At 32.1% G+C, this 19,491-nt stretch overlaps 1 long non-coding RNA gene across 1 annotated transcript in view; it reads right to left on the bottom strand.

The window, feature by feature from the left end:
* Positions 1-5,832: 5,832 nt before the first annotated feature.
* LOC118450133 (uncharacterized) overlaps positions 5,833-19,491 on the bottom strand; it is a 32,975-nt gene continuing 19,316 nt past the window's right edge. Inside the window, exon 6 of the long non-coding RNA XR_014983681.1 lies at positions 5,833-8,053. This is a non-coding gene — a long non-coding RNA (uncharacterized LOC118450133). The remainder of the gene's footprint in view (positions 8,054-19,491) is intronic.

Genomic DNA, 19,491 nt, shown 5'->3' with positions numbered 1-19,491 from the left:
CAGCCTTTCTCCTAAAAATTCTCACGAATGTCAAAAATGAGTCATGCCGGTAGAAAGTATCACTTGCGTCGACTTCTCGCGACGTTACACGGTACCCATACGTACTTCACGGACGTCATTGGATTTTATCGTAACAAAGAAGCCAACAAGAAGAACGAGGTACCTTACCGCCTCTTCCCGATCACGTTCGACAGGAAGGCTGTTCCAGTTTCCCATTTACCACACCCTGACCCGAAAACAACCAGGTATTTGAAGATCGGAGCATAATTCACGAGGATCACCGAACAAGGTAAGGACATCCATTAATAAATCTCTGAAGTGCCGTGTCTCGAATCATTTTGTGTATGCTTGTATCAATCTCGAACCAAGAACTGCACATACCAGGAAAGGGCGAAAAAGGTACTAATCTAGCGACAAGTAGGAGTTCTTTGGAAAATTTGTAATATATTTTTTTGATGCCCGTACTGAGCGGGACGTAACAATACGTGCCTGATCACGTAACGTGGAATCCTCTATGACGTTGATTAGAATATTGATCAGTTCATTGACTTTATTTCCGCCAATAATTCTGTAGTTTGTAGTCCCGCATAAAAGCCCGGTCTAGATGAAACTATTTTTACGCCTTTCATCTTAGTCAAGAAACGATTAATATTCACTTAACATCCTCATGCAACCCATAATTTCCCACAACGTAAGACCTTGTTTTTTACACACCACTTAAAAATCACTAATCCCTAAAGTAATTTAATAGACCTGTAAAAGTTATAATGTTCATCCAAAGAGGTTCTGGCCTTAGTATGTTTAATGCCATCCGTTGCATAGATGATCTGTCCGTTGTGGTATTCGCATCATCTCGAACTCCCTTCATATAAGCTCTGTTTCACGCATTGATAATTCTTTTTCTTTATTTAGCAATTGGATGTGTTATAGCATCAAGTCTATTTCGCTTTCGCTTCCATTCTCTTCTCCGATTAACAGATCCACGGAACTACGTTTGCGGAGGTGTTGCATCGTCACTCACTTCGCTGACATCGTGTTCAATCAGTCTAGCCATTAATTCGTTTTTAGATTTCATAATCGGAAATGCTAGAATCTTAAGGTTTTCTTTCAAACTGCGTCACGCTGAACTTGTATAGATCTTTTGCTTCCATCACGCTGTTAACTCGTTATCATAAAATACAATTAAATTTATGCTTCACGCATAAACGTATCTTCATGATTGCATACCTGCTAATTCAAGATCCTGGTTGAGCCCCCAATTGTAGAGAAAAATATTATTAATGTTGTTGAAAATTGATAGCACGTTAAATTTTATCCTACTGATAGGCAGGCGCAATGCTGAAGAAAAGAACGCTGTTCTCGACTACTGGGTTAAATATTGTAGAAATATTTAACAAAAGTAAAAATATAAAAGAAACAATGTCACAAGCTGTTTGATGTTTGCTGACCCGTCAGTCATTTTGTTTCGCTATTATTTGCTCTCGCTTGTTCCGCTAATATGTCATTCGCTAAATGAACGTTATCACTGATTCACTGTAGACTCCCAAGAGAGTTGCGCGTTCACTCTCGCTGTCGAAAATTAGTGTGGCGAAAAGTTAATACACAATACGGAAAAAAGGATCTTCGAGCTATTCTAAAATATGGTGCCGGCTGTTACATTTCAACTACTGGAATAAGAAAACTTATTTTTATCGACGGTATTTTGAATAAAAGTAAATATTTAGACATCTTAAAAGAAAATTTAACACAAAGTGCAGTTAAAATGGGCATAAGTAATAGTTTCAAATTTTATCAGGACAATGATACGAAAGACAAATCTCGGATCGTTCAAAAATATTTATTATATAATTACTCCAAGATGTTACATCTTCCTTTACAGTTGCCGGACTTAAATCCCATTGAAAACTTATAGGATTTATTGAATCGCAACATTAAAATAACATCGATAAAAGCGAAAGAATACTTGAAAGCTCGTTTAATACAAGAGTGAAGACGTATACTATAAAATTATTTAGAAAAAATATTTTCTAATATGCCCACGCGTTTAAGAACAGTAATTAGACAAAAGAAATAACCAACAAAATATTAAAAACTTGTTATAATGTAGTTTATGTATTATTAAATAGTTATGATCTGTTAAGTGTCTGAATATTGTCGAAGATGGATAGAACGAAACCAGATCTTAAACACATGCACATCTTTGGATCCAAAGTCCACATACATGTATCTAAGGAATCCCGAAGAAAAATGAATAACTAGGCTAAGGAATACAGATCTATTGGTATCGACAATAATTCTAGAATACATCGTCTTTTGGATACTAGTACAAACAGTACAATTATAAGTCGTGATTTGAAAACAGACACTTCAATTGCATTGAATATAAATGATGGGCAATAAATCACCACTAAATCTTTCTAATGCTATTCCAACTCATGCGGAAATAGATGAATGGAACAAAGATGATATCGATAAAGAAGCAAAAGACGACATCAAAGATAAAGCTGTATGTGAATCGATAAAGAGGCGACACCTGTATCAAGTTGAAAATGCAAACAACCTCGATTAATAAGAACCGGATCTAGGGGCAGATGATTTAATAATAATAAACGATAAAAGAATTCTTCTTTTTTTTCTTTCTCCTTTTGTTTAATGCAACTAAAAATGCATTTTCATAAACAAATTTTACTTCGATAGATATTGACAGGAGGACAAGCTAATAAACGTAATTAAAATCGAATCGTCAAAATTGTAGATGCATCGTGATTAATCCATTTAACGATCATACAGATCATCATGGGAACGTAAGACTCTTCAATATCCACATTCGATGAACACTTCATTAGTACTTCTAATCGAGTTAGCAAAGAGAAGAAAAACTAATCGTTTAACGGGAAAACAATAATAGGCAATCCGAAGGACAATGTAGCTCGCTAAATCATTAATTATATTTGGAAGCAAACCTTTAACGCTTGTGAAATGCGTATAAATTTATACGTATAATTTTAAATTGGCATATTGAATCTATACATACTTATCTTCTTCCGCTTTACCTTCGAGTTCTGCATTAAGAATCATGCATCTTAATCGAATTATTCGAGGCAAATCAATTTGTTCTTTCGATTAAATTAAGTTCGAAAACTGATCGAATCGATACTTTTATTTCAGATGGAGAATCAAGTCTTCGAGGGAGAGCAATATCTCAATAACGGAAGCAGTACTTCCATTCACAAAGATTCCTCAATATATCTTGACGCTCACATTTACGAGATGTCCTAGTAATCATCTCGTAAATATGAGAAAAACTGTTTTTCACGAACCAGCTAATTGATGAAATAATAAAGGAAATAAACAACTATGCAAAATCTTGTTATTGTTGTTAAAATCTATCTGAAGGCTCCGTAATAGCCAGCATGGCATGATGTAAATAAAAATGAATTTTGGATTTTCATTGATTCATTCTAAATATATGTACAATGCCTATTTCTAATATTGGTCAACTAAACATAACAGTAGAATTCTTGTTACGGATATATTTACAAGAACTCGAGTCGATCAATATTTTGAATGCTTCATTTAAAGATTCATAACTCAGATAGCAAAAATCTCAAAATACAACGAGCCCGTATTTTTTTAGAATATCTAAATTCAACATTTTATAAACAGTTGATTCCCGGTTAAAATATTTGTGTAGATGAACCGATAGTAAAATTTGAAGGGAAAATTTTTTCATTACATATAACATGATTAAGCCAACAAAATGGAGTATAAGAATCTATGCGATGACAAATTTTGAAGCAGGACATATCTGTACTATCCTATCTTATTATGAAAATATTACATAAGAAAAACTAATTTGTCCAAATCTATCAGTTAGCACTAGAATTCCATTGCATTTACATCAAAAGTTGTTAAATAAAATTTCCAAGGAACAGGATTACCATATGTTTACTGATAGATATTATGCCAATATATCTTCGGCAGAAGAACCAATGAAAATGAAATGCCATTGGACTAGTACTATAAAAACTAAGAGAAAAGCTATTCCAACATTCACGAAATAAATCCAAGTTTTTAGATAAGAAAACCTGTTTCTATAAAAAAGGAAAAATCACATTTTTAGTCTGGAAGGACAAGAGAACTGTGTAACTTTTAAGTAATTGAAATGATGCTGGAATGATGGATTCGAAAAGAATTCTATGAAAAGATAAAAAAAAATTTAGAATTAAAAAGTATAATGCAGTTGCCAGCAACACAACTTACGGGGGGGCATTGATCGAGGTGATCTATACGTATCTACTTATTGTTTTTTGAGGAAGTCTCCTAAGTGGTGAAGAAAAATGTTTTTTTTTTGATACATGGAAATGTTTATAATTAATTCATGTGTCAGATATAAGATTGTGAAAAAAATCAAAACAATAAAAAATTAAGACATTTGAAATATGTTAAAATACTAGTCGAAGAATTGACTAATAATTTTCAACAAGAAAGATCTACAGCTTCTACTTCACTTTCTGAGGTCAGATTAAATGGTAAACTTCATGAAATGTGCAAAGGTAAAAAAATAAATTATGTTTACTCCAATAGACAGAAGAAAAGTGAGAAACATGAGACCAATGAATACTACCATATTTATACTGATAAAACAAAAAACCTTGGGGATTTTTTCAAGATTCCATAAAATGAAGAAATTCGTACTTGATCCGACGTCGATAATGCATTTATTTCACGAAAAATGCAGAAAGTATAATAAATATTATATATATATAATATAATATAACAGGTATTTGTTTGAAATGATTCAAAAAATCTGATATATCATCACTTCATGTATTCAAGAACAAGCAGACACTCGTCTATTTCAGGAAAACAGAATATACATCATTCAAGCGTATATATAAAAATCAGTAGATCTTTTTCTTTTTTGTCGCAGATTTCGAAGGCACCACTGAACATGACTTTATTCTCATTATAAATATGGAAAAGTGTATTTACATTAACAATAAAAATTTGCGTAACTCTTGATCAATTTTGAACAGATATAAATTTGGACATTGTACTTTTCTGATTAAAAAGATCCGTCATCGATTTTTAATACTTTTATGTTCATCTCTAGCAGTCCTATGAGTAAATTTGAACATAACTATGCGGCCATTATGCCGAAGTTTGAATTTCCTTTGAAGAGAGACGCTTAGTTACCGACTTTATTATATTAATGTTAATAATAATAATAATACTAATAAGTAAGTAAAGAAAATATTATCAAATTCTCAAGATATAATACAAATGCATGGGTTTTGTGACGTTAGTAAAAGAATACATGAGTGTGTATATACTTTTGGAATATATCGATAATGGAGATAACACGAAGATGTTCCTCGTATACACTAAATCGCATGTTTCTACTTTTAGGATATGTATATAATCAAGACTCGAACTTTGCGGAACACAATTATTAGCTTCGTTGGTAATTTCCGCGTACAATGCGATTCATATGAAATTTGATAAATTTATTTTTTGGTCAAATTTGATCATTGTATTATAATGCCTCAATACCTCTCCTCACATTCTGGAAAAGATTGTGACAAATCGCGTAATAAAGATACAATCTACAAAAGTCATCCAAGACTGGAGACATTTGAGATCTCAGGTAGAATACATTATTGTAGATTCGTTATCACGAGAACTTTATTCTAATTATTTTTATGATAGCCTCTTTATAGGAACAAGATCAGAGCTTACACTATTCGCATTACACAAGAGAACTAATTATATTATATATATATATATATATATATATATTTACAAAGTGCAAACAAATTTTATGTCACGAATTCTACAGGTGACCGTACAACTTATGATCGGCGAAGATATGTTTAAAAAATTAGCCACAAAATTGATCTTCACCATAAATTTGAAGGTCAAATTATTGTTGTCTATTCTATTTGGTTATTTCGGAAGTAATTTCGTTGTTTTCGTAACAGAGGCATTAATTTAAGCAGCTAACTTCATTCTAAACCGTATTATTATATATATTTTGACAGCTAACATTTGAAGACATATATGTAAACAATTTTGTTTGATTTTGGTTTTTTATTATTCTATCAAATGCAGAGAATCAAAAGTATAATTTGCGGGATATTTTGCTTCTTTGTTACCGAAAAAGTAAAAATGCTGTTCAACCAAGGAAAGAGTTATTTATAAGGAAAAGTGACTCGTCTGGAGAAGATGTCTTAACAGAACGCCAGAATTGCCAAAACTGGTTAACAATTTCATTCCGGCAATTGTGATATTGAACCACGTTTTGGATGGACAATTAAGGCTGATAAAGACAAAATAAAGGTATTGTTTTAACCAAACCATCAAATAACTACACGATAAATCGGTATGAGATTTATTTATCAAATTTATTTATCAAATTTATTTATGAAATTTATTTATCTAATTCGATCATTTATGATCATGAAACGACTTGATTTCGTTTCAAAACTCGATACATGGAATTTACATATTCTTAAAGAAAGAGAATTACTCCGTTGCATTAATCTGTGATTTGCTTCTCAAGCATCAAGAAAATTTCTGAAGCGAATCATAACTAGCAACGAGTCTATAATAATTTCGAACAGACTCGATCATGGAGCAAAAGAGATTGAGAGTGTTGACCTCGGATTCATTGAAGGAAAGAGTGATTGCATTTGCAATGAAAACAACTGATTACATATGGATTTACGTAGCATTCAACGTCGGGTAGACATTTCGCATATCACAAAACAACGCATGATTCGTGAGGAAGGTTTACATCCATATCACCTTCGATAAGTACAAGCATTTCACAATGATAATCGTTTTCTATGTTATTTAATTTTTGCTTATGTTATATGTTGAAGAAATTAAAACGAAATCCACAATTTTTGCGAAACGTGTTCTTCACAGATGAAAATAATTTTTCCAACACGAATATACAGAATTCACAGAATACTATAGTATTATAATAATATAAATATAGTAGGTATAATAAAAGTCCTCACACAATAGTTAAAATATTTTATCAAGGCCGTTTTTCGATCAACGTATGATTAGAAATCATTGTCGATAATATTATCGGTTCTTTTTATTCACCCAATTCTTTAACCGGAGCACATTATTTTAATTTCTTTCGATCGTATCTCATACGGCAATTAACACGTTCGTCGCCCAGTGCGATTTGGCTGAGTTTCTCGCCAGACCCAAAAATCCGACTGTCGGACGCCGGAACGTAAATAAGCGATAACACTACAAGTACCGAGCCCAATCATTTGACCTTTTTGCAAATTTAATCATGAATTTGTCACTTATATTACTTTTTTTTAGTCATCATTATCTATCCATGAATTTTTAGATTCTCTGATTAATCAGTTTCTCACTTTTGGTTTTTTTTTTCTTTGTTTTCTTCGGAGAAACATTTATCGCCTACGTTTCTTACCATAGCTGGTCATTTGACCAGCATTATACATATCTTTTATCATTTTCTGAATTTTTCGAACAGGATATTATCTGTGGACTTAAGTATGACAACTATAGATAGTTATGTACATCTTAGAATTTTGAATATGGATTTTTTTTATCGTAAGTTGAGGCTTGATATCTGGCAGAGTCGATATCAAGTATAGCCTCAAAATTTTATCGGTCCTTTTGTATTCAAGGAACAAAATGCGTACTTTTTGTGCTTTTATTCTCCAATAAGAATATTCTATTCTAATTGACATCTAAATTTAGTATTCTTTTGAAAATCGCAGAGTACAAATCGAAGAATAGGTATATATGATAGGCGCGTAAGTTTAGTAATGATCAGGAATAGCAATAATGTAATTCGAGTAGGCCCGTACATTGTCGATTATCTAATGCTACAGAGCTTTCGGTTCTTTGTAAAGAATAAAGTGTTTAGTTCCAAAATGTGGAAAGCGATAAGCTTGTCAGTTAGAGGACTGCCCGGGATCTCACTGCAGTTATCCCAGATCCTTCATTTAGTCGAGAAACATACTTTTTTTTAGATGCACATCAGTGATTTTTTATCCTGAAAATATTCATTAGACGGCGTAAAAGTATAATTAAAAGTGAGGGAAATAGTGATGACGAAGTAGTGAGTTTTAGAGGAAAAGTGATAAATAGAATAGCATTGAGTTCAGACTCCGATACTACGGAATCATATGGAAGTAAAGAGCTTGACGACAAGTTGACAGAACTTGCTATAGACGAAGAAGAGGAACTGAACACTTTTGATAATTCATTGAACAATATCCAGTGAAATGAATTTGCTAACATCAGGCAACAATCATTTCCGTTTACCGGGAAAGGTGGGTTTCTGATGGATTTGCCGTCTGATATTAGCGAAGTGAAGTGCTTAAAGCTATTCTTAGACGAAAAAGTGATAAGACTTTTAGTCATAGAAACTAATAGATATGCAGAGCAAAAATTGCATCAACATGAAATCACTAATCATGTTCGACTGAACAAATAGAAACTTTCCACTTCGGAAGAAATTACATAATTTTTCGGACTGATGATATGGATGGGTCTACTACGGACACCATTCGTTAAATGTTGGTCAACGGACCCTATATACAACTTTCCATTTCCGCACAGCATCGTGTCCTGTAGTCGTTTTAAATTACTGTTAGCAAACTTACATTTTGCAAATAGCGAAACGATAGAAGAGAGTTACAGACTTGGAAAAGTTTTACTACTCCTAAACATATTGATAGATAATTATCAAAAATTCTTTTCTCCTGGCGAAGATATTGTAGTCGACAAGACAATGGTTCCTTGGAGGGGACGACTAATATTCAGATAATACATACCAACTAAATCGCATAAGTACGTTATAAAACTTTTCAAACTATGCTCCAACAAAGGGTATACATGGTCTGCGAAAATATATTCTGGACGAGATACCAGCGAAAGAAAGCAAGTTGGCATAGCCGAAAACGTCTGCATTGAACTTGCAGATAAATTACTAAATGAAGGACGAACTTTGTTTGTCGACAATTTTTACACGAGCTATAAATTAGCAGTAAAATAGTTAAAATTCAAAACGCAAGTCGTTGAAACTGTACGGTACAACAAAAAATTTATGCCACGTTTTGTAATGTCGTACACATTGAAGAGAGGTGAAATGATAGCATGAAAAGATGACAACAGTATTGTGGTTGTAAAATAGAAGGATGTTCGCAATGTTAGAATATTATCAACAAAGCATACACCTATTACGATTTCATGCTCGGATTCTAATCACCGTGATCGTCCTTCAAAACAAAAACCTTTGGCGATACTAGCATATAATAGTGGAAAAACTGGTATTGACAATAATGACCAGATGGTGTCATATGCAACAACGATACGGAAAAGTATCAAGTGGTAATTAGCACTACATTTGTTCTTAGGAACAAGTATAGTAAATGCTAACACCGTGTAGCAGAGACCCATCAATAAAAAGATAGAAATTAGAAAATTTCGGGAACTTCTCCTTACTGAATGGTTATTCTTGAAAAATGCTATGCCCGACAATAGAAATAAAACAAGGAGGAACGTGCCCACCATTTAGAAATTCGTAAGAATTAGCAGGGGAACCCTATAAGAAGGATGTACGCCCAATATTACCAGAATAATAAGCAAAGTGGTGAATGAAGCGAATAAAAGTGTAAAAAAAGCTACGACCTATTGTCCGAATTGTCCAAAATCACATCAAATATGTTTAGAGTGTTTTTACGAATATCATGCGACATACTGTTAGGATATCTCATAAGTTTCTTCCGCGCCACGCTATGTATGACCTCAAGCCGACTATATTAGTAAACATGTAGATTTATCTATTGTCCGTTTAAGGGATCAATTTCAATCCATAACCTTTATTATAACCCTATCAAAGTACGTTTCATTGGTGACAAAATCTCTTTTACAATCTTTTTCTACGCTGTTCAATATGGATAGCCAAAAGAATCATTTGCGGCATGTTATGCTTCATTGCTTTGAAAAAGGTAGTAGTGTAAAGAACACTGCAGATGAGATTTGTACCGTTTATGGGAGTGGTACTGCGACTATTAGAAACGTCCACAACTGGTTTACGAAATATAGAGAGGGCAATTTTTATTTGAAAGATGAAGACCGTAGCGGCGCCCAGCAACGACATATACGGACCACAACAAGAGTATGCTCCCTGAGAATCCACGATAAAGTGTGCGCAAGATAGTGGATAACACTAACATTCCCAGGACAATGGTACATAAACAAGTAATCAAGATGGGATATGTGAATCAATGAAGTTTGAGTTCTACGCCAATTGACGGAGACCGACCTTATGAACCGCGTCTCTACGTGCGATTTGCTTTTTCAGCAACATAAAAAAAATTCTTTTTTAAAAAGACTTGTTACTGGAAAGGAGACTTGGATTTTATATCAAAATGTGCATCGAAAACACACTTGGTCTAAGAAAAATCGAGCTTCAACTGTTGCAAGACCAAAATTTCATCCAAAAGAAGTTTTTTTGTGCATTTGATGGGACTAAAAAGTATACTAAGAGCTCCTTCCAGAAGATAAAACGATCAATTCTGCAAAATATTACAATCAACTCGATAAACTGAAAGCCGCCATAGCCGAAAAACGGCAAAAATTGGTGAACCGACGAAGTGTCGTTTTTCATCACGGCAACGCAAGACCGTCTATTGCGTTGGCCGTAAGACAGAAACTCTTACAGTTTGATTGGAACATTCTACCTCATCCTCCGTACCTTGCCCCATCCGATTATTACTTTTTTCTATCGTTAAAAAATTCTCTCCGTGATAAATGTCACGAAAAAATCTGAAAGCGAAATAAAAATGCACCTCGATGAATATTTTGCAAGTAAATCTCAACAATTTTGGAAAGAGGGCATAATGAGGCTTCCTGAGCGATAGAAGAAAGTAATAGAGCAGAACGATTCATATATAATAAAGTAAATCAATCTTAAACGACAAATATCGTCTATTGATTACGCATCAAAAAAAAAAGGAAAAAACTTATTAATGTAATATGTTATCCTAAATATAAATTAATAAAAAGTATAATATAATGTGTATATTTTTAATGTTTTTATATTGTATATTCTATATTTATATTTCACTGCTTATTTCATTGAATTTCTTTTAGAAATCCAACTGGAAACCCCATGAACTTGAACAAGAAGAGCGTCACCCAAATATGGGTGACGTAGCGATGAACGTATTAAGGGAAATTATACCACACTATAGCGGCTACCAAATTTTGTTATGCACGATGTTGTATCACCGCATTTTATTAGACCAGTACGAAAATTGTTAACAGAAATATTAGAAACTCGTTGCATAGGATGTAGACCTGCCCCCCATTTCTGACTGTCTCGTTTTCTTATACCTCACGATTTTTTTCTTTGGGGAACAGTAAAGCATATAATATACTAATCACGACAGATGATTAGAACTGTACAATTGTTAAAATTAAAAACTGAAAATGCATTTCGTCATTTTCATACTATATCAAATCTTTATGAAAAAATTTGACAAAATTTAGAAAGAAGATTAAAGATTTGTTTATGCAATAATAATGGTCATGTTGAAGCTAGAAAACAAGCACCATTGCTAATAAGCATAAATATTGATGGTTCTGTGTTATAACTAAGAAGAAGAAATCTAAGACAAAAAAGAGACCGATAAAAAATTTTCCATAATTTTTGGGGAGAATGTTTTGAAAGACAACGTAAAAAATAGTCAATTACTGATAATTTATAAAGGAGGAGGAACATTTTATTGATGTATACATTGAATATGTGTAAACATTACTGAACTTGAAAAACATAGAAAATCCAGGGATATCCTATCGTATTGTTGCATTTAGTAATTATATTTATTACAGAGATTAGTAAATTATCATTTTACAACTCTGAAATTATTTGCTTCTACTAAACAGTATAATCAGGATATAAGACAAAGAATATTGGACAATAAATTGCTAGGCTAACATATGTTTAACTAGCAAAAAGATTGTTTTTATCTACATATTCATAATAAAGAACGTAACAGAGAAATAACATTCGAAGTCTAGAGGATGCAATAAATTTATTCAAAGAAATGCCAAAACTGAAGGTGTCACCTTTGTCCTCTATATGCATATAATAACAATCAAATTCATACGTGTAATAACAATCAGATTCATTTCATGAAAAATCTGACTTTAACAAATCTTTATTATCCTGAATATTTCAAAGTTTTGTGCTTGTATCAAACGCTTATTCCAATTATTTTCATAATTTACTCGAGAAGGAATTTTATGAATCATTAATAGGTGCTGATAAGTTGATATATTTAATGAACCGTATAAATGAGAAATTGCTTGATGATAATACCTTACAGTACGTTTATATTTGGGAGTATCGATTACTTAGTTTGATATTTATTTATAAAAAATATGAAATGAATAAATAATGTGCTTAATTAAATTCACACAATTGCTTGATTATAAATTACGCGGAATATAGTCAAATATTTATGTTTACACAGTGTGAAAACAGTCGCAGAGAATTTTCCACACTGACTGGATACCGATTGAAATATTTTGTCTAGGGATTGGTTATTATCAACACAATCCTTGTCAAACAAGACAATAAATAATGTATATTAATTAATATAATCTTTCTAGTAATATCAACGTATCAGAAACCTATACGAGGATGGATCGACAGCATGTATGGACTAGTAGAAATCACAGCAAGTGTTCTAATGGGACTAATACAAACTCACCATTACAATGGATCCATAAAAGTGGACTTTATATCTGATTTAACTTTTATACTAATGGAATAATTGCTAACGTATGGGATATTTCAAAAAATCGAAAGTAATGTCAAATGATTTGGTTTACTAGAAAAAATATTTTCACGATAAAATCAAACGCAGATATTAGAATAAATTAAATTAGTCCGTTTTTAATAGAATACATAATCCTTCAGATGCAAGGAAGACTTTTCTATATAGAATTATATATCTAATTATAATTCAATCATTTACGGGGAATTGGTAGAAATGATACTTGAATATGGAGGATTGATAACATCTGATATGGCAATTTGATGCCACAGCTTTAATATAACGAAGTATCGACTAATTCATCTTTTTTACGTATAATTTCTACATTTACTTATAATCGATACGATCACGTCGTGTCTGTATAAACGGCCAAAGTAAATGTCCTTAATCTTATTTTCTGGAGGGAAAGTATAAGAACGAAAAAAGAGATAAAAATTTCATGCGAGCAATATTTTCTTTTCTTCAAGATTACTCCAAACATATGATAAAATTCACAAAATGTCGAGTTTATTTATTCATTTTACTATGATCAAATGCCATTGTACGAATAATAGATGAAACGAACTAACGAGGAAATTAAGATCTGAAGATCGTGAATTATTCTTTATATAAAATATCTCGTTTGGGATAATTATTTTCAGATTTATATCCTAGGGATAAAAACATACATTTTAAAGGATTCCCTTGAAGCGCTCATGCTAACTCATATAAAATGGCAAAGATATTTTCTTTTTTTGATTTTTACATCATTCTCCGTCTGTCGTTAATAATCATTTCCAAATAATACTCATTTTTCAAAATTTAAAGGTTTTATTGGATGTATCAAGCATTGGGACTTATTATCACTTGCTTTTTTCATAATCATAATTTACGCTTTCATTTATATTAGGATAAATTATTTTCCGTTAAATCTTTTTTCATACACTATGCTACTTACAAAAAATATGTTTATCTTTTTAGTTTTAATTTTTATCGTGAACGAATACTTCATCACGAATTTAAATGCTATAAAATCTATATTTTTAGGAAAAAATGCATCGTTATTACAGGATTTTCCCTACGATATTTATTGCAAAGCAGTTAGCAATTAATGATGCAATAATTTAAAGTCGGATCAACATGTACATACATCTAGTCATAATTGCTGAATTTTATTGGCGAAGAATTTATAAATTCCATTTCATTTTTACTTCTAAATTTCCGGCATCATGATCCCAAATTCAAAAAGTTTAAGCAAAACGTTAAAATTCAATTTTTAAATGTAGTTTAATCATGATCCCTAATTGTAAATCTTTAACCAACACGTTAAAAATCAATTTTTAGTTTAAGTTTGAGTTACGTACACTGATCGTTTAAGCTTTCTATGGCCGAGGGGAAAAGGATACCTACTTCTTTAAAGCTTTATAGTTCAGTGTAAAAGTGAACTTCATTCGAGCAACTAATTTGCCTGAAGGACCGATTGCTTCAAACGTTTATAATTTCAATTCGAAAGCCGCTGCTTACAAAAAGGCACATAGCTATGAGATTGGAGTTTGCAAAAAAATATAAAAATTATACCAAAGAATTATGGACGAATATCATTTAGTCTGATCAAAAATAAATAGAATTTGATCAAATGATAGATAGTTGATATGAAAGGGAAGAACAGAAAAATTGCAGAAGAAACACGTTAACTATGATTATAATGACTATATGTTGATTTTGATTAAGGGATTTTTTGTCTCTATAAAAAACACATTTTTTAATTTCCTTGTCAGAACGATTCAATACATTGATCAGAACCTTTTAGAGATTCTGTTTGACGACCTGATATGTTATAGATAGACCAAAACTTATCAAAAGCGCTTTGTAGCGCTTTGATGTCTTTTAGAACTGGAATTTTATAGAGAGATCATTTAATAAAACTCTCACGTTAAACATAATGATCGTAACATATACAAATAACAATACTATCACGATTGATTTATTTTACAGAGAGGGATTTATAACACCTATTACATATACCAATTAACCATCTAAAATGCTAACATTTCGTTATTACTATTATCATCAAACAATTGATAATTCAGAGAGCAAAATAAAAGTAAGTGAACAAAGACAATATCATCTTCCTGAATCATTTGCATTTTTAAAATTGTTCGATCTCTAGTAACAGACATGAAAATATATCTGCTAAATGTATCTATATGTTTTATTTGTTTCCTTGGTCGATGTATTGTACAATGCTTTCTTTATAATCTTCTTACATAAGAAGCCATTTAACTGCATGCCATGTTAAATCCTTTTTATCATGGTTTCGTAGAACGTGTTATGACATTTCTCGAATAATTTTACAATCACAAACACTTTCAGTTCTTAGAATAATTTGTGAATCTTCCTACTATTTGTAGTCATCTATTAAAGCAGCACAATCGAAAATTCTTTTAAATGACGTTAACTTTAAAATTTTTCAACCGCTTCAAATCTTTTCATCGTTTCGAAATCTGGAATTGTGTAAAATCATCTAATCGTTTCAAATTTTCTCAATGTCCCGAATCATCTATCGTCTCTAATCTTCTTATTGTCACAGCATCACACACTTATGAAAAAACTTACCACAAATTTTCACTACAGAACTCTGTGAGAAATACTCACATCTCGAATGACGAATACCTATTTATATATGAAAATTATAAAAGTTATATTTTAATATGAAATATACAGCGATTTACAAAGTGTATTAAGTTACTCCAATGTTGACAACATTTACGATGGCTTTATTTATTTATGGATGCCGATCAACAATTCTATACAAATGGCGAGGACATTTACACAAATCGAAACACGAAAACATCTATATAAGTCGCGAGAAATTCTGTAAAATTTCTTCCGACTTTCCGGAAGAGTCAGCTCATTTGAGGTTTTAACGAAATGATCATTAATTTATAACTTCGAACATTGAGAATAAGAGGTCTAAAGGAATTCGATCGGAATCATCTGTCAATATATTTCAAACGAAATTGAGCTTTTTAATTTCCCTTTTCACCAAGGACTTTTATTCAATACTCCGTAAAACAGGAGTGAGGACGTATACTGTAAAACTATTTAGAAGAAATATTTTCTAATATGCCCACGCGTTTAAGAGCAGTAATTAGACAAAAGCAATAACCAACAAAATATTAAAAACTTGTTATAATGTAGTTTATGTATTATTAAATAGTTATGATCTGTTAAGTGTCTGAATATTTTTGAAGATGGATGGAACGAAACCAGATCTTAAATACATGCATATCTTTGGATTCAAAGTCTACATACATGTATCTAAAGAATTGCGATGAAAAATGAATAACAAGGCTAAGGAATACAGATCTATTGGTTTCGACAATAATTCTAGAAGATATCTTCTCTTGGATACTAGCACAAACAGTACAATTATAAGTCGTGATTTGAAAACAGACACTTCAATTGCATTGAATATGGGCAATAAATCACCACTAAATCTTTCTAATGCTATTCCAACTAATGCGGAAATAGATGAACGGAACAAAGATGATATCGATAAAGAAGCAAAAGACGACATCAAAGATAAAGCTGTATGTGAATCGATAAAGAGGCGACACCTGTATCAAGTAGAGGATGCGAACGACCTCAACTAATAAGAATCGCACTCATAATTGATTATTCCAATAAGATGGAAGTGCTAATCGGTGGTCTTTTGTTAAAAGGATATATAATACAAGACCCAGCGGGGATTGTGCAATATAAGAAAGAAAATAAAGGGAACGAGGGATTTCCTAAACCAAAAAAAACACCATCGCCGAAACTTTCAGTCGGTACTCAAAGCCCAAACTATGAGTAAGTCAATATATTTGAGCCGCTATCCGATGATATGAGTTTCACGGAAGAGTGCATAGCTGAAAAGACCAACAGCGCCACAATGAGAAACAAAAGGCTGAAAACCTCCAAAATCCGAATGTCCCCCATATACATTTTGAAGTCTAACCTAAAGGATACCATTATACTACTAACTAATAGCAATATTAACAAGGAAGCTTTCTTGTTAAAACAACTAGATATAGATATGATAAGACTAATAACCATGGATAACGATACACATGATAAGTGCGTACCTACACTAAAAGCCAAAAATTACAAATTCCACACATTCACACCAAAGCATACAAAATGCAAGACCTTCTTATTAAAAGGTATAAGAGATAGTTTCGACATTCCCGATGTTATAACTGCACTAAACATGCTAAACATAAGAAATATTAATATAACGAAAATCAGTAAACTAATTTTCGATAGGCAAAACATAGATAGATATCATTTCATTGTACAAATAGATAGTAACAGTAACCCGCATGAACTCATAAAAAACAACATAGTGCTCAACAAAAGAGTAAGGAAGAAGAAATTAAAATGATCAAAAATTTTTCAGTGCAAAAATTGCCAAAGAATAGGTCATGCCAACGCTAATTGTAATATGGGATACAGATTTGTAAAATGTGTATCCAACCCCATGAACTGAGAAATTGCAATTTAGTTAATTCTGTAGAGAAAGAGAAGCCGAAATGCGCAAATTACGGTCAATAACACACCTCAGCAGTTAATAACGCACCTCAGTCAACGCACCATAATAGTCAATACAATAAAATTCAGCCTCAAGAAGCTCATGTTAATAACGAAAACAATTACAATGGCACAAACCAAATATTAGCTATGTTTAACCCTTTGCATTCCGCTGTCCCCTCTCATGGGACATTAAAGTTGATCAGTGATTATGGGTAATTGAGTTATTTCAGCGCAACTTTTTGAGACATGCATGTTTCCCTGAAGTTTTTTCTTGAAATGGCACAAGAAATCAAATCAAAATATAGTAAAATTGCTAAGATATATACGAAGAAATGTCAACAAGTTTTGTGTCATACAAGAAAGCGATAAGCGTGCTCACGACGGTCCGAGCACTTCAAAGGCGCCACTTGAAAAGAGCAATAAGGCATGTTTGTAGAATAAAGGTCGGTATGCAAACATAGCACGCACTGTATAGTGAGATTTATAATCATAAATAATCAAGTCTAAATCTGGAGGAAAACATTTTTAAAGCTGAACTCAGTCTGGTTTGAAGCGTCGCCCGGTATAGATAGATCTAACGAGTGAGAAAATCGGAAAAGTGATTCTTCTCTTGGTAAATAAATTGTTTAGTAAAAGTTTTTTTGGTAAATATCATCTTGTGAGTTAGTAATAACAATTAGAAATTTTTAACCCATGTATTTATTCATATTTTTTATTAGAACAATGGCAAAACGTTCAAACACGAATGAGTCTCATGACACAAGTAGTAGTGAAGATGAGCTCCAGGTAGACATTTACACAAATATGTTAGAAAGACTAACTCTAGAAGAAAACGATAGCAGTGATAGTGATATCGTCCAAGCAACAAGGCGACAAAGAGACTGCATAGATAGCGATAGTGATGAAAGTGGTACGGAAGAAAACACACCGCAACATGACGGTTTTTTTGGAAGTTGGTAATGTGTGTCATTAACTTATACATTATTTATCATATCTCAAAACAAACAAATAATGTAACGCCAATGACGCACCACAAGTTTATCAAGGCACTCATTGACCAGTTGAGGGGTGATTTTCGTGAATCGAGAATGCGTCCATCCTCATCTTCTGCGGACAATAGATTAGAGAATAAACTACAAATTCCTGATGTGGGACAAAGAAAACGGGATTGCATTGTTTGTTCTGACAGGAAAACACCTGGTGGCAGGCGTCAAACAACATATTATTGTCAAACGTGCACTAATCAGCCTTCAATGCATTTTGGGGAGTGTTTTAAAGTTTAACACATTGTACAAAATTATAACAAATAAAATATTGATTTTTCACAAATATACATGTAAAGAAAATATACTTTCTTAAGGTAGATTTGCCGCGCATCTCATGTCCAGCCCTTCCATTGTCTTTTGTTATCTACAAATCTACAAATAATCTACAAAAACGTTAGATTTGGAAGAGAAACGGGCATTAGGAAATAGAACTTAGACGAGAGAAGTAGCATGAGAAACTGCAAAGAAATTTTATAAAAGATAATATACCAAAAAAATTTAAGTATTGTGAATAATAAACGTGAATTGTCGTTTCTTTGTTCACAGGTAAGACTGTAAATAGCAATTAATTATTAATTAACAAATAAAGATTTATTCCTTTGTTTACAAAGAAACATATTTTCGTTTATCACCTCAGCTAATAGATCCGAGATATTATATACATTTCTCGATTTCAACCAATTCATTTAAGTCCAATATCATTATAATATGTTAGTTAGTTCCAAAACCATACTAAATAATCTGTAATTGCATTGAGGATCTGTAAATGCACGTTTCTACCACAAAGTAGCGCTGAGTAGCTGATAGCCAACATCCAGAATCAAAGGATCAAAGGATTAAAGATAGTTTAAAGGAAATAAAAGAGCAACTTATTGAATTGAAGTTGAATAACAAAATTATTCAAAACATAATGAGAATCGACTACATGTCACAATAGTAGGTAGAATAAGAGTAAATACTAAAATAGATAACATACTGAAAATGTCCACTATAAATGTGAACTCACTTTGCTCGTTAAAAAAGAGATTAGATTTACA

Source organism: Vespa mandarinia, unplaced genomic scaffold (genome assembly GCF_050613455.1).
Source record: "Vespa mandarinia isolate Hongniang unplaced genomic scaffold, ASM5061345v1 scaffold_57, whole genome shotgun sequence".
NCBI classification, from domain to species: domain Eukaryota; kingdom Metazoa; phylum Arthropoda; class Insecta; order Hymenoptera; family Vespidae; genus Vespa; species Vespa mandarinia.
This window is presented reverse-complemented; position numbering and strand designations above follow the sequence as displayed.